The following is a 20,801-nucleotide window of genomic DNA, read 5'->3' as shown; positions in this document are numbered from 1 at the left end:
TGAGCAAGATAACTTCTCACTCCTGAGACCTTATCAGAACAGTCTTCACAGCCCACATTTCTATCAGTGCCAAAGCCACCTGTGTGATGCCTGAGAAAGGCAAGGACCCCAGGCCACTCTCACCACCACCCTCCCTTCTCCTGGGCCCCGCCAGAACCCCCCTGACACTCTGCTCATGGACAGGTGGGCTTTGTCTAGGTCACACTTCCAGAGTCCTCCAGCCTCTACCCATCACCTAGTTCCAGGCCACATCCACATGTTTAAAGACTTGTCACAGCACCAGCCCCATTCCCAGGGCTTTCTTGCCCATATGCCCCCTGCCATGTGCTGGTCTCCTCCAAAGTTTGCAAGCTTCATTCCAGAAGCAAATATGGGCCTTGCCTGACGCCAGACCAGCTGGCACCTTGACCCTGGACTCCCCAGCACCTAAATCTGTAAGGAATGCCTATTTGTTCTCTATAAATCGTGGGTTCTCTCAGACTTTGTCAAAGCAGTGCAAACAGACGGAGACAGGTGTGATGGCACAGCTGCTCTTTGTCAGCAGAATACTTCCTGGGGGAAGCAGACCCAAGTCCTCCCCGAAAGGAACCAGAGCAAAAAGGAGAACGAACAAGGAAGGGGTTCCGGGGGGAGGCAGCAGGCATCTCCGCCGACACACGACCCCATCAGGAGTCTGGCCTGGCTGGTCTTCCCGTCATCACGGCAGAACATCCACTATAAGGGGCTGAAATTGAATCTAGTGCTGTGGCCCCACTGGGTTAGGGACACCCTCAAAAATCTGCTCTTTGCCCTCTGACCACTTCCCAAGTCTAAAGCAACAGGACCATTTATGGCAGGATCTACAGACCAGTGCTAGCGCCCACTGCCCCGTGCCGGATGGACGGCTGAGGCAGCTTTCCAGCACTGAAGGGACCAGCAAGGACAGCTGAGTGAAGCAGGTGGCCCCTCCAGTGTGGGGGGCCTTGACAAGCCAGCCGAAGGTTTTAACATAAAAAGACAGAGTTTCCCCAAGAAGGAAAGAATTCTGCCCTCAGACTCAAGATTACAGTCAGTTCCTGCCGGAATTTCTAAGACACTGGCCTGCCCTGTGAACTTGGACTTGCCTCTGCCATAGTGTGAACCAAGTCCTTAAAATAAGCCCCTGTCTCCTTCTATGTGTGTGTGTGTGTGTGTGTGTGTGTGTGTGTGTGTGTGATTTTATAAATGGGCACATAGCTATAGCAACAGAGTACTGTCTGTACCTGCATATGTAAATACAGACCTATTTCTCTATAATGATGCAGTCAATATGAAGTAGATTTATATTAACATTGCTCAATGAACACTAATTTAGGACATCTATATTTGTATTTGCTATATTTATGTTTACTATAGCATACGATACTATTATTTTGTTATACGTATTCTAGCTATCTTGTTATATAATATTTATGCTTATGTATTTTTATATCGACTTATACATCAACTTTGTTTTGTTTTTGTTTTGTGACAGAGTCTCACTATGTCACCCTCAGTAGAGTGCTGTGACGTCACAGCTCACGGCAACCTCCAACTATTAGGCTTAAACTATTCTCTTGCCTCAGCCTCCCAAGTAGCTGGGACTACAGGACTTGTCCCAGCTATTTTTTTTATTGTAGTTGTCATTGTTGTTTAGCAGGTCCTGGTCAGGTTTGAACCCACCTCAATCGTTATGTTATGTTATCGATAAGTTAAGGGTGAGTATGCAAACACATACAGCGCACACCTGCAAATCCGGCCACAGGAAGGGCGCCGGGCACAGAGTGTGGGCGAGGCACCGTCTCGGCCGCACTGTGCCCACCTGCACCCTTGTCTAACAGTGGAAGGAGCAGGGGGGTGGAGACTCCAGGATGCATGGACTCACTGCTGGGCCAGGACGTCAGTGCCCATCAGTCCAGCCACATTCATTTACTGAGTGCCACTGAGTGCCACCATGGCCCTACTCTGCAAATCTGGAAGCCAGTGGCACCCCACGACTTTTACCTCTGCATCTCGGGTGATGTCTCTGAACTGGGGAATCTCTGCTCACAAAAGAAGAAGGGTGTGTTCCTTGTGCTGCTGCTCTGGTGACTTGGTGTCACTTGGGGGCTGGAGTCAGCCCTGCACCATGATCTCTGAGAGAGCCAGGAGCAGGACACAGCCCCAAGCCTGGCACGGTGCACCTGCTGTGAAGGGTCCCCCCCCAACTGTGCTTCACCCTCCAGCATCTTCCAAGGCTCTGCTGATAATTTCAGTGTCGAGACTGGCAGGCAGTTTGGGGCTTTCTCTTTATGAAATCGCCCGCCACTGTCCCCTGCTCTTCATAGGGACAATTCTTCAATAACCAGTAGGAAGCTGAAGGTGGGGTGAGTGTGGGGGCCGAAATCTCGGTGAACAGCAGAGCAGCTTCCTTCTGGGAGGAGGCTCACCCACCACTTTCAGGGCAGGCTGCCTTCCCAAGGCCGGCCACGCTGCCCTGGGGACAGGAGACCGTGGATGGGAGAGGCCACACCACACTGCCCTATCCTCCAGCCGCAGCTGTAAACTGAGACACTGCCGTCTTCCCCCAGATGAACTTCCTCTGCCCAGACTTTGGCCCACAGTGAGCCCGGGGCTGTCTGCCACCCTGGGATGCTCATCTGCCCTGGATGTCAGGTTCCAGCAGGATGTTCAGAAACCCAAAAGCAACACAATTTCAAAACAGGTCAGGCACATCCACGGAGGACCCCGCTTCTGGACTGTGCTGACCAACCTACTGGGCCGGTGGCGCCCTCTGGTGGGGAGAGGCGTGTGATCCACCTCCCACCCTCAACATCAATTTCTGCACCTCTGGGTCTCACAGGTGAGAGTTCATCTCTGTGCTGTTCAGTGGACCTGGCTCCGTCGCCCCGCAACCAGCAAGTTCGGCAGAGTCAAAGGGAGAGCAGGGATCTGAGGAAGGGGAAATGAGGCAAGTGGGGCTCCAATATAGCAGAGAGAGAAGTGTAACTTTTATTCAAAGGGAAGCAGAGAAAAGCACAGGTTTTACTAGGAGAGCAGAAAAGGGTCCCGCTCACGAGACCCCACATGAAGGCAACACACCAGACAAGCACTTTCACCCCAGTTCCTCCCACACTCAACTGTGAGAATCCCCAGTGGTTCCCCTCCGGCTGCAGCTATCTGGCCACGTTGTTTGTGGATCACCTCAGTTGTCACATAAATCCAATTTCCTTTCCTCCATATCAATAATTATTAACTGTTATTCTACTGGTGACAGTATGTTGGCGTCTGTTAGTCTCATGATGTTTGTGGCAGCCGCGGTCACATTGTTCTGTGACAGTGATCCTTGTCTTTGTTTTATGGGGGGATCATTCTCGGCGAGAGGTCAGGTGTCACAGGCTAGAAGTCGTATTTCACAGGGACACATGCTTGGCTCACTAGGTCACACTCCCCCAAATTCCTCGTTTGCTTCAGGGTCCTTTCCCACTTCCTTGTCTGGAGTCCAAGATTCTCTCCCTCCCTGCGACCCCTTTAACCTCATTCCCCCTGTGATCACATAAGACTGTAAAACATAAATATCTTTTTAAAAGTTACCAAGATCTTGAGACGAAAGATTATTCTTGATGACTTTACATTCAAACACCTTCAAACCATGCTCTGATGCACAATTACCACCATTTGGAACCTGGTGTCAGGATGTGCCCTCATCTGCCGAGACTTTTTGCCGGAGGCCACAGATAAAGTCTCCCAGACTGTCCCTGCATCAGCCCCCATCAGGTAACTTTATGGAAAAGGGGGGTCTCAGGGACACGTTGCAGTTTTTTTGTGTGCACAGCAGAGTCCTTCCTCCCATTCTTCATGTTTTCCTTTTCTTATTTAACCACTAACATCTATCACTTTTATAATTAAGAAATTTATCAATACAAGAATCAAAGTTACTGCACGTCAAAGAAATGAGTAAAACCAGGGAGCAGCAGCCTCCCCTGTGCAGCAAAACCGCACTGCAGCCGTGCCCCAAACAGCTCGCCTCACCACCTTGGAGGAAAGGAGAGAGAAAGCCCAGGGAAGGGGGAGCGCAGAATCTGTGTGACGAAGCATCATTCCCCAAGAGAAAACAGTATTTAAATGGCCGGGTTTTGCCACAGAAGAAGGAAAACTTGCTTTTAGGCATGAGAAATCATTTCCATTTGGGGTGAGAGTTGGCAGAAGGTACCTGGAAAGACTGCAGCTGCCCTGGTGCTCCCACCCCTGGGGGGACAGAGCCTTTCCTGTGTGTCTAAGGAACGCTGCAGGCCCAGGTCTCAGCGTGCACCTGCCCCTGTGCCCTTCTCCCAGCCCAGGCCCAGCCCCTTTCTGGACAGACCATCCCATCGGCAGACAGCAGCTGTGGAGTGATCACCTCTTAAGAGGAACCAGATTGTAAATATTTTCACTCAGGACAAGATGTTTCACAAGACAAAGTCTAAACATAATGCAATATCAATTTTAAAGTCACCTTATGGGAGGGCATTTTGGCTTGATAGCTCGGTGCAGATGGTGGAGATGTGTCAGCCGCCGAACACACCTCCAAGCGTCCTCAGGCCGACTGGGGCCCATGCGGGGCCACTGCAGGATTTCCTGAAGGAGAATGAGTCTGAGTTGTTTCCCAAATCACCACTCTGACTGATGGTGGGGGTGCTTGGGGGGGAGACCTTAAGGACAGCGTGTCTTGAAATCTGCTTCTGCCTTCCAAACTTTATAAGAAATAATGATTATTTTGTATAGGAGATGTTACCGTTAGCACATTCACTCATTGTCCTGTACACACGTACACACGCACGGTGTTTTAAACTACCATCATTTGTCAATATTGGACTTTTGCCTCAACAGGAATTAACAGTCTTTGTAATTATGGGGAGACATCTGCTGTATAATACTGCAGTTTGACTAGTTGGCTGGTTTTTGTAATATCAAATCACTCAGATTTTATTATTTTAAGATAAGCTCTACCATTTTAGAAAGCAGTTTGATATAACGAGTAGATTTGTAATGTTTAAAACTCCTTATAGAATCTACAAACGCAAATTTCTAAGGGCAGAGGGCCTGGGGAAAGGCAAGGAAAGGTGCACTGGGCGTCTGCTTCCAGGCACGACGGAGCAGCAGGGAGGCAGCTCCCTGCAGCTCGGAAACTGGACAAGGCACACGGCAGCCGCAGTCCGATGCCGGGAAGCTGGCAGTGCCAGACGGCAAAGGTTCCCAAAGACAGGGCAGGCCTTTCTGCCCAGGGTCAGACTGTGAACTCTGGGTATAGGAAAGGACCCTTAAAAGAACCCCCTGCATAAGGGCTTTGCTGAGCTGGGGTGAGAGGACTCTGCACTCAGGGAGGCAGTGAGAGCCACAGTGTAGTGGCCGGTGGAGTTCCAGGGCTGAGGGGCAGGGCAGGGAGACCGCTGCAGGGACCTCGCAGTGACCCCCAGGCCTGTTCTGACCCTGCGTGCCCATGGTGGAGCCACAGCAGCATGGCAAACCTGGGGAAGACTGCACCAAACAACCCCAGCACCCACACGGAACAAAAAGACACTCACAGCTGACCATGGGGTCCAGTGGAGATGGGGGGGCCACAACCTGTGAGAGGAACTTAGCCCTCAAGGGGAGGCAATTCTCAGGCCACCCTCACGATGGTGAGAAAAATGAGGTCGAAGGGCACAACAATTTGCAAGTAACTCAGCCACCCGCCGGATGGGTTTCTGTACTCTGCGCGGAGAGACAGCACGATGCTGACGTGGAGGATGCCGCTGGCCTCTCCTCACGTGGAGGTGGCTGGTGGGTTCCCTGGCATCCTTTCTAATGAGTGTGGGGTCAGTTCCGTTTCTGTGAGTGTCCCTGGTCCCCCACTGTGTCTGCTCTCTTTCTTCTTGGTCAGCCTGCCAGGTATTTATCAACTTGGATGACAGTTCACAGAGCCAGCCTCTGCTTCCGTGAATACATCCCGTTCTTCTGTCCTCCGATCCACTGGTCCTGGCCTGGCCTGTGCTCTCCCCTCCTCCTGCTGCTGCCACTTGACGCTGCTCCTCTCTGTGGCCTGGGTACAACCTTCCTTACTGATTCCAGCCTTTCTTCCTTCCTAATTCCCCCATTCCATACTGGGAATTTCCCACTAAGCATGATTGGCTGCATTTCATGGATTTCGATATGATTGAATATATATATATATATATATTTTTTTTTTTTTTTTTTTTTTTTTTTTTTGGAGACAGAGCCTCAAGCTGTCACCCTTGGTAGAGTGCCGTGGCCTCACAGCTCACAGCAACCTCCAACTCCTGGGCTTAAGTGATTCTCTTGCCTCAGCCTCCCAGTAGCTGGGACTATAGGTGCCCACCACAACGCCCGGCTATTTTTTGTTACAGTTGTCATTGTTGTCTAGCAGGCCCGGGCTGGGCTCAAACCTACCAGCCTCGGTGTATGTGGCTGGTGCCGTAACCACCGTCCTACAGACACTGAGCCAATGTGTTATATTTTGATTTTTACTTAGTTAAACATATTTTTTAAATCTCCACTGATGCTCCCTCTTTCATGCCTAGGTTGTTTAGAAGGGCGTCCATTAGTTTTCTGATAGGTGGAGATAGCTTTACATTATCAAATTCAAGTTTAATTCTGCTATGATAGGAGAACACACTTCATGTAAATTCTGTTTTAAAAAATGTATTAAGGGGCTAGGCGTGTGGCTCACGCCTATACTCCTAGCACTCTGGGAGGCCAAGGCAGATGGATTGCTTGAGCTCACAAGTTCAAGACCAGCCCCAGCAAAAGAGACCCTGTCTCTACTCAAAATAGAAAATATCTGAGGCAAGAGGATCGCTTGAGCCCAAGAGTTGGAGGTTGCTGTGAGCTATGATGCGACAGCACCATACCCAGGGCGACAGTTTGAGACTCTGTTTCAAAAAATAATAATAGAGGCGGGGTGAGGCCGGAGGCACGGGAGGGCGGCCAGAGGGCTGCAGGGGCACGGAGCAGGAGACCATGTCCAGGGGCAGCAGCTGCAGCCAGACCCCGAGCCAGAGCCGGGCCATCCCCACCACCCGCCGGGTGGTCCTCGGTGACAGCGCGCAGCTCCCGCCCAGGGACTACAGCACCACCCCGGGCGGCACGCTCTTCAGCACCACCCTGGGGTGGTACCAGGATCATCTATGACCGGAAATTCCTCATGGAGTGTTGGAACTCACCTATAACCAAAACACCCCCGAGGGATCTGCCCAACATTCCTGGGGTCACCAGCCCTGCCAGCGAAGAGCCCCCCACAGAAGCCAGCCAGAACCGCTTGTGCAACAGCCCAGAAGAGAAGCCTACTGGCAGTGAAGAGTCACAGTTTGAGATGGACATTGAAAGGAGCAGCCAGCAGATGGAGCATTGCCTGTGGGCCTCTCAGGGGCCATTCTCGGAAGAAGAGTCACCCCAGCCAGGCCTTATGAAAGTTACCATACTGGGGAGGTGCCTGGCGTGGGATCGGCCACCCTCGCCCGCTGTTCCCTGACTCAGGGCACCTGCCCTCCCTCCCTCATTTTAAACACCAGCAGATACCTCCTTGTGCCTGCATTGATGCAGGAGCTGCCACCCCAAGGTGGGGGTGACTCCCTCACACACACCCTGCAGACAAGTGCCAGGAAGTGGACAAGGACCAGCCCTTCTGAAAGGTGGTCAGGCCCTTCCAGCCCCCTCCTCTGGGGGCATAGCCACCTCTTACAACCACCCCTTCATTGCCTGGTGTGCCCAGGAAAGCTCCCCTGCCCTTCCTTCCCCGAGAGAGGAAATAAAGGCCACCTATGCCCTAGGGGAAAATAATAATAATAATAATAATAATTTTAAAATGCGCTAAGTTTTGTTTCATGGCCGGAATATGACCGGCCTTGGCAAAAGGCCCTATGCCCTGGACCAGAATGTGCTGGGTGGGGCAGGGAGGTTCTAGGCGAGGCTACTCGGGATTTTCTTGTCTCCCAAGTCTGCTGTTTGTCCTGTCAAGGATGTGCGAAAACGGGAGGCCACAGACTTGGGGGATGACTGTGGCCCCTTCAGATCAGCTGTGTCTCCAGCACAGACATGTCCACGATCACGGCGTCTTCGTGGGGAACTGACCCCTTTATCCCAGGGAACAGCCTCTCAGCTTGTAGCACCCTTGCGGCCCGACTTTCTGCGTCCTCTACTTCCGACCCCACTAAGCTGGAACATCAGATGAGCTTCTCGGACGCAGCACCGCAGCTTCTCTGGGTGCCGCCTCTTCATCCGCTCTGACACGGGTGTCCGTAACTGTCACATCTACAACACTCCCATTTAAAGGGGTGTTGATGTGGTCAGGCTAAAACATGTTACCTTGGCAGCTGTTTTATAGTTACTCCACTTGTTCTTTACTTTCTTTCTCTGCCTTCTTTAAGTGTAATTGGGCATTTCTTCCATTCTCCATCTCTCTCTCCCTCTCTTTAGAGCTGGGGTCTTGCTATGATGCCCAGGCTGGACTGTGGTGTCTGTGTGATCAGAACTCACTGCAGCCTCCAACTACCATCCAGACCCAGTGATGGAGGACAGGCAGTCTGAAGGCCCTGCTCTTCACAACATCTGGAATGCTGAGCTGGGACCAGGTACCTCCACTGGGAGCACAGGTGCCAGGACCTGAACTAGCAGCAGAACCCTGAGACTGAGAACAGCCTTTAGACCAAGCCACGGAGCTGAGCTTTCTAGGGCTGGGATGGCGGCCGGGGTCCAGAGGGGCTCAGAGGCTGCCTACCGTCTAGGTGGCAGTTGCCCTTCTGTAACAGGCAGTCTCTCCAAGTGTTCCCTTAAAAGAGGAAGCCCCAGGAATACAGGCGTCAGGCTCGTGTGTGTTAAGTCCCCGCTGTCTGGGGCAGGTTGGGAGCTCCTGGCTGCTGGGTGGTTGGGGACCTGGTGACAGTCAGGGAAGCAGACAGTGGACTTGACCAGTGATTCGGAAACTCCCAGGTAGGAGGGAGCCAGTTCCCCCAGGTCCTATCCCTGGAAGGGACACACACACCACCTGGGCTTTGGGCCCCCTGCAGACGCAGTTGGGCTGAGGGGGGAGAAAACAGAGCCAGAGTGGCAGGGGCTGACGCCTGAAGGGGGCACCCACCTGCCCCAACCCTTCTCCCCAGGTGGCCCCAGTCCTTCCATCACTCAGGGGGCCCGGGGTAGGGGGCACAGCCCAGGGGTGTAGGAATGTCCTGCAGAGGAAGGCCCAGAAGCATGTGTCCGTACGTGTTTCCATCAAATTCAGGGATGTCCCAGCTATGGCTGATTTATTGCTGCTTTACCAAGTATTGGTGGAGCGTATCAATACCCTTCAGGAGATGGCTGGGTGGTTCTTTTCCTTCTCCCTGTCAATATGGCAAAGAGTTTCACAGGCATAGCTGCATTCTTGGGACAGTTCCTTAACCACTGCAATGCATTGCTATGTAAATGTGACACTGGACTCCATCTGCCAGTGCTTTATTCAGTAATTTTGTGTCATTTCTATCAAGTGAGAGAGATCGGTTCTCTGCCACAGCCCCACTTGTCAAATGTTTGCATCTGTGTCCCGTTCTCCAGGACAGGGGACAGGAAGTGGGCCACTTTCTCTGTGCTCCCCCAGCACTGACCTAGCACACGCTGCTTTACCCATGAAAGAATTGGGAGGAGCCACTTGGGACCCAGAACCTGTTCCTCTCTGTGGGGTGGCCGACCGCGCTCTCAGTCATTTCTCTGGTCCTCTGTCTGGGAGATGTCAGAGTGAGCTGGTGTTTCTCATGCTCACGGTCGTATCTGCTCCCCCCAGAACATCTTTCCACTCCGCCATGTTGTGAAATTGTTCACTTGCCAAAAAATAAGCACCCTACGTTTTAAAATTTTGTTCTTGTTTTATTTTGGTAAAGTGCACGTAACATAAAATCTACCATCTTAGCCCTTTCTCAGTGTGGGGGCAGGCTAGAAAAATTATAAAGAAAAAAAAGCGCTAAAGCGTTTGTGAGGGATTCAAATGGCAAGAGCTTGGCTCCTTATCTTGAAAGCGGAATACAGCCACAAGAATAAAACGCTTCACCTGTTTTCAATAAGTTATTAGAAAGCAGCCTTTCAGCTGGGTGGGATCGGCAGTATAGATTTAAAGGTAACATCTCTCCCCTTTCAAAAGGTAATTCTAACCCAGACCCTTTCCCACTCCCCTATACATTATTCCCCTTCGGTCTTCTGCAAGATCACCCATACGTCACATGTGGGGATGTAGTTTCCTTGACTCCAAAACAATCATGATAAATCAGCTAATGCTATATTGGAAATGATTGTTGAAACACAATAAAAGGCCTGGTGAGATTTCAGAGTGGGCAGCATCCTGCGGGCACCTTTCCGCTGGTCAAAGCGCCTGCCTCTCTGAGCCTCATCAGTCGTTGCCCCGGCAAGAACTGAGTATGAGACTATTTATTGTACTGACCCCCGCCCCTTTGGTCAGGCTCCCAGGAAGTCCATGGGGGCAAACAGTGACATCTGAGCCCACAGCTCAGTGGCTTGTGTTCATTCCTGACATGACCGTCACCATCTCATCTTCAGAACTGCTTCATCTTCCCAAAAGAAACCTGTCCATATCAAACACTAGCCCCCCGCCCCACCACCCCCGTCCACTCCATCTCTGTGAATCGGACGGATCTGACCTCGTGTCAGCAGAACCTACCGCATGTCCTGCGATTGGCTAACTTCTCAGCAGAGTCCTCAGGCTCCTTCCATGTTGTAGGAGGAGCTGGAATTTCCCTCCTTGTTAACATTTGATACTATTCCATTGCAGGACAGATCACACATTTTTGAAGACATTTTTCCGGAAAATGTTTTGGGTCTGGCTTTGCTTTGGTTTTTGATGCTTCCCAGGCTGCTCTTGGGCTCGTGGGCCCAAGTGAGGGTCTTGCATTGGCCTCTGGGGTAGCTCACCATTGTGCTCACCTAGGAATCAGTTAACTCCATGTTTTCTTTTCTTATTTTTGCGTCTATGCTTCCTCAATTTATTTTCTACTTTGGCTGATGTTTTCCTTCCTCCCTCCCTCCCTCCCTACCTCCCTCCCTTCCTCCTTCCCTCCTTCTCTCCCTCCCTTCCTTCCTTCCTCCCTTTCTCCCATTCTCCCTCCCTCCCTCTCATCATCCCTCCCTCTCTTCTTCCTTCCCTCCTATACAGAGTCGCACTCTGTCACCCAGGTGGAGGGCCCTGGTATCATCACAGCTCACAGCACCCTCAAACTCCTGGGCTCAGGCAGCCACCTGCCTTGGCCTCCCAGAGTGCTGGGATCACAGGCATGAGGCTGACTTTACATTTCAAAACAACAAAGCAGCAGCTCTGAGCTGCTTATTAATCTCTCCTCTGATCTGTTCTGGAATTCACAGGTTGCTGCCTTCACTATCTGCTGTCCTGTGGTGGCCTGTGTGCTGCTGTCATTCCCACAGCCGGCAGTGTCCACCCTGCCTCCTTCCCAAGAAATAAAGCCTGTGTGTTTGGCCAGTGTAACTTTTACTGTGACATACAGTTCAGCCTAACCTGAATTAGTTCAGACATGTTGCCATTTTCTTCATTTTTATTTTTAATTTTTGGTTACCCCTGCAGTAGCTGCAGCCAAGTCCCCACCCACATTCCCCTGACACATGTTCTGGGTTGACAGTGGGAGGAATGGAGGAGGACTTGACCCAGGAGCTCGAAGCACCACATGGTGGAGAAAAGTGATGGGGGGGGGGGGGGTGGAGAGGCTGAGCAGCTGAGAGGCAGGAGCGAGGCAGGTGTGGATGCAGCAGGGTGCAGGAGGGAACCAGGACACCCACCGGGGACATCTGGGGGGCAGGGGATGGCTGTCCAGGGTCACGCCCACAGGTTGGTGGTGGGAGAGGACACATGGGGCATTCACAGCCCGAGGAGCTGAGCCCACAGTCACAAGTTGTGGAGGGCCCAGTGACACAGACCCGAAGGGCACGCTCCCAGGCTGGAGGGACCGCCCCACACAGGTCCTGTAACTCCACATTCCAAAGGCCACTGAGGAGAGGGGGAGGAGATTGGAGCAGCCTCAGGTGGCATGGGGAGAGACAGCTCCGGGGCTGAGAAGGAAAGAACTGCAGGAGAGGAGCTTCAAGCTCACGGTCAGTGTCTATTTAGAGGAGCCAGGGTCAGGTGCCAGTGTCCAGAGAGCCGGAGAGATAAGGGTTGGCCGAGCTCCCGACAGAAGGGGCAGCGCTCAGGGTCCTGGGGGTCTAAGCCACCTCCGAGCCTCTGTGGGGAGTTTGGATCTTCCCAGGGAAGGGAGTGGAGAGGTTCAGGAGAGGAAGTGGGCAGCGCCAAGGGGCGTCCAGTCAGAAGGAGGCTGCCCGGGGTTCACTGCATCATGGAGACCTGTTGACAGAGCAGCACTGTGGACAGCAGACGCCAGGGATGGAGCAGGGGCAGTAGTGTGGACAGCAGATGCCAAGGACCGAGGCAAGGGCAGCAGTGTGGACAGAGGATGCCAGGTACGATAGAGGCAGGGGCAGCAAAGTCTTAAGCTGGAAGAGGGACTGCCCTGCACCTGCACCCGCCCCAGGCAAACACCCAGCTCAGGGGCCAGCTCAGATCTTGCACTGGCAGCACAGGGGGACACAGCAGCTGGACTGGGAGCAACAGGGATTACAGCAGCTGGACTGGGAGCAGCAGGGTTTGCAGCAGCTGGACTGGGAGCAGCAGGGTTTGCAGCAGCTGGACTGGGAGCAGCAGGGATTGCAGCAGCTGGACTGGGAGCAGGAGGGATTACAGCAGCTGGACTGGGAGCAGCAGGGTTTGCAGCAGCTGGACTGGGAGCAGGAGGGATTACAGCAGCTGGACTGGGAGCAGCAGGGATTACAGCAGCTGGACTGGGAGCAGCCACAGGACCCACAGCCCCCCTGGCCACAGCTAGAGCTGGAGCAGGCTGGCACACAGCAGCACACGGGCTTGCAGCAGCAGACGGAGACACAGCAACTAGAGCTGCCGCCCCCACAGCTAGAGCTGCAGCCTCCACAGGACCCACAGCCGCCCTTAGAGCCCCCACAGGACCCACAGCCACGCTTAGAGGCCCCACATCCCCCTTTAGAGCCTCCACAGGACCCACAGCCCCCTTTGCAGCCCCCACAGGACCCACAGCCCCCTTTAGAGCCTCCACAGGACCCACAGCTGCCCTTGCAGCTCCCACAGGACCCACAGCCCCCCTTAGAGCCCCCACAGGACCCACAGCCCCCCTGGCCACAGCTGGAACAGGAGCAGGCTGGCACACAGCAGCACACAGGCTTGCAGCAACAGATGGGGACACAGCAGCTGGAGCTGCTGCCCCCACAGCTGGAGCCACAGCCTCCGGAACAGCCACAGCAGCCCATGGTTCTGGGGTTGAGGGTGGAGCAGGTGAGAGGAGCAGGTGTGGAGGGAGGGGCAGGTGTGGGGTCTCCTGTGCCGGGGCCCTTTATACCCCTCCAGGGTCAGGGTGATGCTTAGCTCACGGCCACTTCCTGGTTCCTGTTTGAGGCGCGGAGATGGTTGTGGGGTTGCTTTTCTCACGTGCGTGGGCAGGTGCACTTTGGAATGCTGCCACTCCGCACACTCTACCAGGTGAGCAGCTGGTGACACTCACGACTCACTGCTCAGTGAGGCAGCACAGACCACACCGTGAGGCCCTGACCTCCTGGTCTCTCCCAATCATTCCAAGCCCAGGGCTCTGGAAGGCCCAGGCAGGCCCCTCTGTCGCAGCTCCTCATCCTGCTGGGAAGATCATGGGCCCTGCGTCCTCATTGTCTTCAGGGGGGACCTGGGGGTCTGATTCTGCAGGTCTGGGGACCTGGGGCTCAGCAGTCTGGTCAGCAGGGCCCTTTTGGTGCCAGATACAGCCGGCAGTTTCTGAGTCCTGATGGAAACCTGGACGTTCTCACCCCAGTCTCTGCCACTCGACCAGAGGAGCTCGCTCCCACGTGACAGGCTCTGTTCCAGGTGGGAGGTGGACAGTGACACGCAGGACGCCCAGAAAGACTGGGATCTCAGGTAAAGATACCTTCTGAGTGTGGCGAGTTCCAAGGGTCACAGGGGTAACCGTGACATCTGTGCTCCACACCACTCCCGCTGCGATTCCTCCTGCTGCCACCTGGTGTCACTGCTGAGCGTGTCCGCCCCGCAGTCTGGGGCTCCAGGGCAGCAGCACAGGAGGGGACAGGTCCTTCCTGGGAGGAAGACAGAAGCCCTTGCAGGCTCCAGGCCTGGGCTCCTCAGACCCACTGGATGCTCATGAAGCCTCCGCTGCACACACTGTGTGTTGTCCTATTTCTCCTGTACTACACTCCAGGGATCAAGCGTGGGGACCCTTTCTTAACTGCTTGGGTCACAGAGTCGTCTTTGAGGTGTCAGCAAAGTGCTCCATGGACAGCTGCAGGGTGTGCAGGGAAAAATGCGGGTGTGCAGGGAAACACAGGGTCGTGCGGGGAAACACGGGGTCATGCGGGGAAACACGGGGTCATGCGGGGAAACACGGGGTCATACAGGGACACACGGGGGTCATATGGGGAAACACGGGTCGTGCGGGGAAACACGGGGTCGTGCAGGGAAACCCGGGGTCGTGCAGGGAAACACGGGGTCCTGCAGGGAAACACAGGGTCGTGCAGGGAAACACGGGGTCCTGCAGGGAAACACGGGGTCGTGCAGGGAAACACGGGGTCCTGCAGGGAAACACAGGGTCGTGCAGGGAAACACAGGGTCCTGCACAGCACTGTTGAGTATTCCTGCCGGGCCTCGTGTCCAGCCGCATCCTCCAGGTGTCAGAACCAGAACCCAGTGGCCCAGCAGGCCGAGTGAGGGAGGGGCAGCGTTTCTTCCTAACAATCCTGCACCTCCTATGAGACCGGGCACACTGGGCACAGGGGTTTTCACACACACACAGCCCCACCGAGACCACAGCAACGTGAGATAAAGGTGCCCGGGCAGGGTCTTTCCAGATGGGAGAGGGCTGCCTGGGTCAGTTGAGCTGGAACGTGATGCTGCTGACACCTGCAGAGAGAGCTGCGCCCGAGTGCCAGACGTGCGATTCGCTTGTGATGCAGGGAGCAGACAGCACTGAGGGGACAGGGCGTGGACGACGAGCCCTGGGGGGGGCGGGACGAGGCCTCTCTCCCTTTCTCTCATCAGGCCCCTCTGGGTGAAACCACATGCCGCGTCAGAAACAGCCCGGCGGAGTGGTCACGCTGTGAGGAACGCACCGTCTTGGAAGTGGGTCCTCCCACACCAGCTGAGCCTTCAGGTGACACAGCCCCTCTTGGGGTCGTGACTAGGACTTCAAGAGGGACGCCAAGCCAGGACCACCAGGAATGTAGCTCCTGACACAAGAGATTCAAATGCAGAAGCCGGAAAAGGAAGCACAGGAAGAGACGAAGCCCAGAGAAGGCCGGAGAACAGCAGTGACCAAGTGACGAGAGGGAAGCCGTCCCGAGAGGAGTCCGTGAGACGCGGCTCCGAGGGGACTGGCTGCGAAAAGCAAGCACGGTAGACAAAACGCAGACCGAGAAAGGTGAAGTAACCAGACACAACGGTTGCTGTGGAAAGGAATATTGGGAACAACTTTTGCTATCGGTTTGAGATGAGAAGAAATGGAGACACTACTGGAAAAAAAAAAAAAAAAGAAAAAAAACAAGAAAGGGTAAAATTTATACAAATAGTCACTGAAAACCGGAACAGACCAATAACCAGCAAATACTTTGAAATGACCAAGGGCAGTCTTTTGCTCCGTGGAGTCCAGACCCAGACGGTTTTACAGATGAGTCCTAAGAAATTTTCTGCCCTTTTCAAATTCTAGGAATAAAATGAAAGAGAAGGCTAAGTGTAATTCAGTGTACCTGAGACGTCAAGATTCAGTATGACCCTAAAACAAAAGCCATTATTAATGAAAGTGCAGCTAGTCTGAGTTAAATATGAGGAGAAACGAGTGTGGTCATCGACAGGTAACATCAGAATCAAATAGCGTCCATCCTACACCATCAGCCTGGCTGTCCACCTGGACATCTGTCATTGTGACTTGTTATAGAAAACAGCTCGAAGGAGAGAAGAATTCCCACGATCCGTCTCAGCAGGTGCGGCATAAAGTTGATAAAATTAGTTAGGACGCTCCTGCACAGAAGCTGAGGACCAAAGATCCATTTAACTTCATGAGTCTGTCCATCTCACACCACAGCAGATGTCAGGTTTAATTAAGTAACTTTAGACACACTGTCTTTAAAATTTGAGATAAGATGAAGACACTTCACCACGCTACGGAGAGGACAGGTCAGTCGCTTGCTGATCTGAGTCCATGTCTGAGGGAAAACACTCCCAGGGGCCAGCGATACTGTTAGAAGAGGGGACTCAGCAAGGTCACAGCCGAGCAGGTCAATATCCAGAGAGCATCGGGTGTGCGGGAAACCCGAAAGCAAAACAGGGATGAACCCTGGTGGGGTCGGGAGACCCCAACCTGCCAGGACCCTAACAACTTCCCCAGCTCGTGAAATCGTCCCCCATGCCATGTACGTCTCTGGGGATGTGGTCACGGTTATGCAGGACGGGCTCATGGTGGGGCCAGGGGCCGGGCAGCTGGGGAGCTGGGAAGGGCCGGAACAATGAGTGAGAGGAGGGAGGGGCGCGGCTGTGCCAGCCAGCGCACACGCAGGGAGGGAATGGACGAGATTGACAGGCCCCAACAGCAGGTCACTTCTACCAAGTCCACACTCTGAGAGAAAAGATGAAAGAAGATGAGTTGCTCCCACGCATGTCAGTTTTAAACCAAGACCGTTAGAAAACCAGGGAAGCCGCACAAGTATGTGTGGACGTACTTGAAGTGTGTTAGTGTGGGGTCATTTAGGGGCAGAGAGGGACAGCAGGGGCTGGGGAGGCTGGGGAGCCGGGCAAGAGAGACCTGAGAGCCCCCGAAGGGACGAGAAGCCGCCAGCTCCTGCAGGGACAGCAAGCCCTGGTCACAAACGCAGAGGGAGACACAGGCCAGGTGACCGCCTGCCTTGTCCCTGAGCCAACGCACGTGCTGTGGTGGCATCGCCAAGTTTGCTCCTAAAGAGAGAACGTTTAGGGCCCCTTTTCTATAGTCTCAATGAAAGGCACAAGAGAAGCGATGTTATTATCAGATGGCAGAGAGCAAGTTTCTGTTCTAGAATTGATTACTCAGCTGAAGTTTCTGTTCTAGAATTGATTACCCAGTAAAATTTCTGTTCTAGAATTGATTACGCAGTGAAGTTTGTTCTAGAATTGATTACCCAGCTGAAGTTTCTGTTCTAGAATTGATTACCCAGCTGAAGTTTCTGTTCTAGAATTGATTACCCAGTGAAGTTTGTTCTAGAATTGATTACCCAGCTATACTTTCTGTTCTAGAATTGATTACCCAGCTGAAGTGTCCCGTGTATCAGATGAGGGCAGAGGAAGTCACATGGAGGCGAAAGTTCAGGAAACTCACAGGCTCTCACTGAGGAGGCTGAGCCAGTTCTAAGGGTCACACGTATTGGGGACACACGATTAAACACGCAGTCCTCAGTCTTTGGCAGCCGCATTGAATGTTCCTGGAACTTGTTCGGCTCCTTGGGGACAAACTCTGAGGTCCTCGTCTGTGGGGTGGGCGGTGGAATGTGGTTCTGAGTGTTTTCCCCTCCGTGTGCTGCCAGCCTCCCCACCTGTCCTGATGTGGGGTCTCCACTGTCCTCCTGCCCATTCAGCTCCTCTGTCCACACAGTGCCCACCTCACTCCTGTGTCTTCCGCCAGTGATCCCTGTCCCAGCCGTCCCTCCCGCCCTCACTCCCTCTGACCATCTGCTCCGTCTGGAACAATCTGAGGTTCATCTGCTTCCTTTTAACACTTACCTATAGTTTTTCTGTTTTGCATGTGGCCTAGGAGAGTGACTGTGCCACATTTTTCATTTTCCCTATATCGCATTTGTTCAGAGGAGACTGTCCTGAGAGGTGTGCTGTTCATATTGGTTCGTCCTCTTCTGCCGCCTCCCTCGTGCCCTCCTCTCTCCCGGGAGTCTGCGCAGCTGTCAGCCGTCCTCCTGTCCTCATCCTCAGGTCAGAGCCATCCTCTCTGGATCTCATACTTACGTTGAAGCACAAGGGAAAGCTGAGGTCCCTTTGCCCAGCATCTAGGGCAGGGTGCCAGCTCGGGGTCTGGGTGAGGGTGGCGCTCTGGTCACCTCTGCAAGCGTCGCCCCACACCCCGTCACCTCCAAGTTCCTCTCGGGTCAGCAGTGGAACCCATGGAGCCGAAACTTGTCCCCTCCCCTCTCCTGAACAACACGAGGCCTCTGACTCTTCAGACATTCAATTTGTAGCCTGTGATAGTGTGGGCTGGACAGGAAATAGTACGGCTTTTAAATACGCTATAAATAAAACTGGCAGGGACACAGGTTGGAGTACAAAGTGCGTTGCTTGAGCACACAGAGTGGTCCCCTCCATGCACGGACTCAGAGAAAATGGAATTCCCATCACAGTCAATAATTAAGAAATTAACAGTATTTTTCCGTGTGTTTGTTGGCCATTCATCTGTCATCCTCAGAGAAGTTTCTGTTCAAATCGCTGCCCACTTACACTTTTCTTATTGTGTCCTTGCTCATTATCTTTATCATCAGGGAAATGCAAATCAAAGCCACACTAAGATATCACCTACCCCAGCAAGGTTGGCCCACACCACCAGTCCCAAAACCATGCTGGTGTGGGTGTGGAGAGAAGGGAACACTTTCCCACTGCTGGTGGGATTGCAAACTAATCAGACATTTTGGGGAGAAGTATGGAGAATCCTCAAAGATCTAACAGTAGACCTTCCATGTGGCCCTGCAGTCCCACTACCAGCTATCCATCCAGAAGAACAAAAATCATTTTACCACAAAGACATTTGCACTAGAATGTTTACTGCGGCTCAATTCATAATGACCAAGTTGGGGAAGCAACCTAAGTGCCTATCAACCCATGAATGAATCAACAAACTTGGTATATTTTAAGGAGACTTTACTTCTTTTACAGTTACCTGGATGGAGGTGAAATACATTCTTCTTAGTAAAGTATCAGAAGAATGGAAAGATGAATATCCAATGTACTCCATACTAATATGAAATCAATATATAAACAATGACATTTTCCTAAGAACAACGAAAGACTATTACAGTCCAGTTCAGAGGTAGAGGGAAGCGGGCGGGGGTGGGAGAGGGCGTATGGCAGAGGAGGGAGGGCAGGAGGTGGGATCTCTCTAATGTGCACATTGGAGGGTGTATAACACACGGCCTGGGGGAGGGGCTCTTCTACAAATGGAACTTTACCCTGGAAGTGAGAACACTGTAACCTAAATATCATACCCTCATATTAACTTGAATAAAGTTAAAAAAATAATAAATTAACAAGAATACAGTCAACAAGACATCCCACCCATCTCTGAAATTGGTGAGGGTTTTATAAATACCACTGTTGTGACCTGTGGGCACGACGCCAAGACTCGGGAAGAGCCAGTGTCCAGATACGGGAAGTGGGATCAGCTGATGTGCACCCACGTGTCAGCACGGGAGGAAGCTGCCGCTTTTCTTCAGTTTTGCTTCTTTAGTGATTGTAGAAAAGTCCGGTCAAACCAAACTGTGTTTGCACAGAGATGACGATTTCACAGGAAGCACAGGGAGAGGGCAAGGGCAGAGGAAACATTCAGACAATCTTGTAGAGACTCATCTTCCACCTGTGACACGAGGAAGGGGAAGGCAGGTGGCAGGTTAATTATAGGGTCCGGTTCCTTCAGGAAGGGGCCACATTTAGAAACTTGAACAAGTCAATGTTGGATTAGGCCAAAGAGAATCCTAAATTGGACAAACAAATAAGCCTGTCACCAGGAAACTCCAAAACAGCCAGGATGACATGACAAGTGCTCAGAGTGACCCTGGAGGGGTATAAAGGGCCCTGGCCCAGGAGGCTCCACACCTGCCCCTCCCTCCACACCTGCTCCACCCTCAACCCCAGAACCATGGGCTGCTGTGGCTGTTCCGGAGGCTGTGGCTCCAGCTGTGGGGGCGGCGGCTCCAGCTGCTGTGTCCCCGTCTGTTGCTGCAAGCCCGTGTGCTGCTGTGTGCCAGCCTGCTCCTGCTCCAGCTGTGGCCAGGGGGGCTGCGGGTCCAGTGGGGGCTGCAAGGGCAGCTGTGGGTCCTGTGGGGGCTCTAAGGGGGGTTGTGGTTCCTGTGGAGGCTCTAAAGGGGGCTGTGGGTCCTGTGGTGGATCTAAGGGGGACTGTGGGTCCTGTGGAGGCTGTGGCTCCAGCTGTGGGGGCTGTGGGTCTAACTGCTGTGTCCCCGTATGCTGCTGTGTGCCAGCCTGCTCCTGCTCCAGCTGTGGCCAGCGGAGTTGTGGGTCCTGTGGGGGCTCTAAGGGTGGCTGCGGGTCATGTGGGGGCTGCAAGGGCAGCTGTGGGTCCTGTGGTGGCTCTAAGGGGAGTTGTGGTTCCTGTGGGGGCTCTAAGGGGGGTTGTGGTTCCTGTGGGGGCTCTAAGGGGGGTTGTGGTTCCTGTGGGGGCTCTAAGGGCGGCTGTGGGTCCTGTGGAGGCTGTAGCTCCAGCTGTGGGGGCGGCAGCTCTAGCTGCTGTGTCCCCGTCTGCTGCTGCAAGCCCGTGTGCTGCTGTGTTCCAGCCTGCTCCAGCTCCAGCTGTGGACAGGGGGGCTGTGGGTCCTGTGGCTGCTCCCAGTCCAGCTGCTGCAAACCCTGCTGCTCCCAGTCCAGCTGCTGCAAACCCTGCTGCTCCCAGTCCAGCTGCTGCAAACCCTGCTGCTCCCAGTCCAGCTGCTGCAAACCCTGCTGCTCCCAG

At 53.4% G+C, this 20,801-nt stretch overlaps 1 pseudogene; it reads left to right on the top strand.

Annotated features, from left to right (window-relative positions):
- The first annotated feature begins 6,975 nt into the window (after positions 1 to 6,975).
- On the top strand, positions 6,976 to 7,486 carry LOC128565282 (eukaryotic translation initiation factor 4E-binding protein 1-like; annotated as a pseudogene).
- The last annotated feature ends 13,315 nt before the right edge of the window (positions 7,487 to 20,801 follow it).

The sequence above is a fragment of the Nycticebus coucang genome, chromosome 14 (genome assembly GCF_027406575.1).
Source record: "Nycticebus coucang isolate mNycCou1 chromosome 14, mNycCou1.pri, whole genome shotgun sequence".
Lineage (NCBI taxonomy): Eukaryota > Metazoa > Chordata > Mammalia > Primates > Lorisidae > Nycticebus > Nycticebus coucang.
This window is presented reverse-complemented; position numbering and strand designations above follow the sequence as displayed.